This window comes from Callospermophilus lateralis, chromosome 5 (genome assembly GCF_048772815.1).
Source record: "Callospermophilus lateralis isolate mCalLat2 chromosome 5, mCalLat2.hap1, whole genome shotgun sequence".
Lineage (NCBI taxonomy): Eukaryota > Metazoa > Chordata > Mammalia > Rodentia > Sciuridae > Callospermophilus > Callospermophilus lateralis.
Genome location: NC_135309.1, coordinates 100,325,714 through 100,330,664, shown reverse-complemented (window position 1 = coordinate 100,330,664; position 4,951 = coordinate 100,325,714).

The window sequence follows — 4,951 nt, the reverse complement described above, 5'->3', positions numbered from 1 at the left end:
CTTTGTAGCCCAAAGGATCTTCCTCACTGTGAGAGCATCACATAAAAAGAGGCTGGTGAGATTTGGAACCCTTTGGAGTGTTGCACTGCACAGCTTATTACCGCCTTATCATCATAGAATGGGTCTGTAAAAATATTTAACCCAATCTGTTCAGAAAGTTACTGTAGCTGTCTTTGAGAGCTGAAGAAGGCAGCTTTGAAAAATTCCAGTTCCCCCTAGGCAGCCAGAGTCCAAATAGTGTTTAACTCTATCTTTGCAGAATTGTAAATCTAGAAATTTAAAACTATAGTTTTGACATAGTTAGAGCAAGTTACAAAAAGATGTGCCAAGGACATGTATAGACTTAAGTTATTTAACCCTCTGAATTAAGTTAATAAAACAGTAATCAGATACATCTATATATGAATATTTATCACCTGATCTAAATTAGGAACCAAATCTTAAACAGAGCCAATAAGGAATATTTGCATGAAAATTGACATCAACATTCATTTTACATGTGGCTTCCTAAGCAGGTTATATTTACTTGTTCTAAATAGAAAAGAGGAAAAAAAATGATTAAGCAGAAGCAGCTCATTTATTTCAGATTCACTTACCATCTTAAACACTGCTTGGGTCTATGGTGAATAGTTGAAAATTATGGACAAATTAGGTTGGAGTTGTGTATGCTACCACTGCAGTCATCCTGATTGATTTTTCATTCATTCCAACCTAAAATGCTGACGCACCAACTTAGAGTGCCAGGTAGGGTCTCTGCAGTCAGCAGAGCCACGGCTGCAGGGAACATCTCTCCCAGGCTCAGAGAGCAATTAGGCAAATAAAGAGCTGAAACAGACAGGGAGGGACAACTCTGGTCCTAAGTGAAAGAGACAGAGCCATCACTTGCCTGTCCTTTATCCAAAGACTGATTTGATTAAAAAAAAAGACAAATCCCTTATTCCCCTACAACTTTGTCATTGGAAGGATCAAAAATAAGTCCAAGCAACAGAAACCTCACGACCTTTGCGATATTTGCCAAGTAAGAATTTCAGTGTAGCTTTTCTGTTATAGTGTAGAAAGCTGAGGCAAATATTAACAAGGTCTTTCTTTTCCTCTCATGCACACAGCAGCCTTAACAATACTGGCTATTTTTAAAACTGAAATTGCACAGGACTGGCTTCTCACACTAATTTGTTTTTTTCCAGGAAAGCCTGGACTCCCTGGAATACTTATTAAAGAGCTCTGAGTCTGTTCCTGGAGGTCCTTGCAAGCAAGCTGTCCTCAGAGCCTAATGCCCTTACAGCACTCCCTGAGTCCCTCTTGGGACTGAAAATATGCTTTTCTGCATCCCCCACCCCCACATTGCCAGAAAAGCAGCATGGCTCTGATGCTCATGGACTCAGTCTTTCATGTTGCTGTAATTCTTTTTCTTCATTATGTCACACAAAGAAGATGGTGGATGAGCAAATTATGCACCTTATCTGTCCAGGAAGGCAAGTGTGTTGCCTTCAAAATTCTATCTTATCTACTCACCTTATTTTCAGATGTTCACTTGCTTGTTCCTCTGAGTGTTTTTGTAAAATGATAATTTTTTGTAGCCATTGACTTTTTGTCCTTAGAATTACAATTAACAAATATTACCTATTTTTAGTCCAGAAATGTGCTTTGGGTGCACAAATACAACAAAAGTGACTTTGGGAATTGTAATATCATTTGGTTCATTATATTCACAAACTTGAAACAGTGGGCAAACAGCCCCAGAAGTGAGATGTGCTCTTCCATTGTCCCAGGAATCAGAAAAAGAGAGAGAGAGTGTGTTGTGAGAGGGGGTACAAAAGGAGCATACAGTTTCAACAGGTGAAAACAGGAGACATTCCAGGTGAGGGGTCCAGGTGAATAAAGGCAGGGAGTGTTATAGATTAATTTTCATATCACTCTGGTCAACTGTAGCTTCCTTTGTGAGAAGTTGTACACATATGGTAGAATTGTGCATTTGACCACTGCAACTACCTTCATTTATATTCTTTTTTCTCAATGATGGAGATTAAACCCAGGGCCTCAAGTATCCTAGGAAAGCACTCCACAGTGAATTACATCTTAAGACCCTCATTCATTTTTGCCTAAAAGAAATTACATTCAAATCTATGTTTCCTTTAATTCCATACCACAGTACCCAAACATAAACCAATAAAATTTATTCCACTGAGTTGAGGTATTTAGGCTGTATACCCAAATCTGAAATACAAACATCATGAGAATATGTGTGTGTTTGGTGGAAGGGGCTAGAAGATACTAATAACAGCAGCTGTTTCCTTTTATTGGATGTCTATTATTTGTCAAGTCTTAAGCAATTTTGCATATAATGGCTCATGGCATTATAAGAATATTATGAGACAATCATTTCCATTTCTTGATAGTTATCTTACTGAAGGTCATATATCTATTAAGGGCAAGGTTTAGATTTGCTTTTATGTAAAAGCAACACCTACTTTGAGGTGTGCTTATTTTTTCTGAAGGACGCTTAATTTGTTATTTTGTTGGTGGTGCCTTTTTTATTCAGGATTTTAATCTTAAAACTATTATGATCTTAAAACTTTGATTTCTGTTATGTGTGAATATAAACTTTCTTAAGAAAAGACTTACTTACATATAAAAAGTCAGCCATGTGGCACTTTTCTTGTTTATTGTTCCCTGACTGGTTTATGATACTTCTCTGTGCCTGGTGCCTTGAACACTGCCCTGGTGGCTCATGTGTATGACATACACACAGACACACATATACTACCACCACCACCATCTGAAAAACCCAAGGATATTGCACATTTGTAGTGATTGGTGATTAATAAGGATGCATATATAATGCCGCAGTCCGGCTGCAGCAAAATAACCGGGGGTGACGAACAACTTGTGTAGATTGATACAGTAGGAGAGGGAGCCGTTTATTGTAGGACAGGAGCGGTATTTATACATTCCACACAGCTTATCTAATTAACATAAACTAGATACAGCAGTCAACCAATAAGAAATCTCCACACTTAATGGCTCGCTGGCGTTACTTCACAAACCACTCCCTCTGGCATTTTGCCAGGCACCATCCAGACTTGTTTATAGACTCTAACATTTGTCTGGCAAAATGCCAGGCGCCATCCTGACGTGTTTACAGACTCTAACAATATAATGAACAGTTTGGGGCATCCTTCACTAATATTAACGCAACCTGAGGAGGAGAAAGTGGACATTGTCTTTTTTTTTGCCCTGGCAGCACAGCTACTGCCCCATCAACAGAGAGGAAACTAACAAGGCAAACTTCAGGAACAAAATCTCTGGGTGTTTGAGCAAACTGCATGCATAACAGAAGGTGCTGTACATCAGATGGAGGCCCTTGAGGACATGGAATATGCCAGGGGCCTTCTGTTGGTCTCCAACAGAGAAGGACAATTCAAACATAGGTGATCATGTGAGTGAATCCATCTGAGTCCTGCTTATTTGCATTTTGTGATCATGTCTCCTCTGGCTATCTAGATATGTTGAATAAAAAAATTTCAGTTCTTGATATAAGTAAAATTTAGAAAATTAGGGGTACTTTAAAACAATCTGCTTATTACCAGTCCTTGAATTAGCACTGTTCGTTTACCTGAAACTCAGATATTTGATGGTTTCTTTTTATAGTCTACAAAGTCTTGCTGCCATGGAGATACACCCATCTTCAAAATGAGACCAAATTGAAATGTCTATGCTCAAAGACAGATGATAAGAATGTAATTTTACCCTTGGACTTTGGTGATAATCAAACCACTATTTTAGAAGCAAGATACCCTACCAAAAGTCTAACAGTTTAATATACAGATATACCAATACCAAAAGTCTAATACTAAAGTGCTTAACTGACATTGCTTAGGGACCTATTTAAAAATTCTTACATTAGGTTACAGGGAAATAAAACCAAGTGGAAGGGATGCATTCTATTTTCTCTGGCCGAGAGCAACACTATATGTTTTCTGAGGTGCAATCACATGTTGGGCACTGTCCTTGAAGCCTCATCTACTTAATTGTTATTTCTCAGAATAACTCAATTGAGGTAAGCATATTGTAATAAACATTTTATAGTTCTGGAAATGGAATCTCAGAGTGGAGAAATACCCAGCATGAGCAGGGAGGAGGTGGGAGTCCATGTCTTCTGATCTTAAGGATTGCACACTCACCACCATATTGGTGCCCTGTGTGCCCCATGGAATACTATTAACTTTCTCCTCATGAGTGTCACATCAAAACTCTTCATGGAGTGGCTCCCGGGGGCCCTCTCTTGTTGGGTCAAGGGCATAGTCCCATTACCCATGGGAGGTTTGAGGTGAAATCTGAATGCTTCTCTCGCTATGTGCTACCCACCCAGAACTGTGCCTGTGTGCAGAGAGGAGGACTGACTGGAAATTGCACCTGGGAGAAACAGTTAAAAGCAATACAGGAGCCTGGATCAAGGTGTGTTCATATGTTTAAACATTAATCTCCTCGATGGAGATTGAAAATTTACATTTGCCTTCACCGGGGATATAATAAAATAATCCACCATCAATTTATGTTGTGAGATTTGGCTAAAAAATTATGAGAATCAATACAAAAGTTGTTGGAAATTGAAAGAGAAAAGGAACCATTTTGTTCTACAGAATTATTTTTAAATAGGTTGACCTTTTTTTGTTATAATATCACTTAAGTCTTATCTAATTAGAGAGAGAAGAAGGAAGATCAGTGCTTTTCAAATGCTGGTGAATATTGCAATGAAACAAAATAAAATAGGGATTGTGAGAGCATTTTCATTAGGTTTAAATTAACTTAATTCAAAAACATTGTTCTTTTTTTTTTTTCCTGAAGTAACTCTTTTTCCTTTTAGCTGTTAAAATAGCCTTTGTTCCATATAATTCTATATATTAGACTTTGAGACTGTAGGTTTGTTTTTTTTTTTTTAATCTTCTCTGTC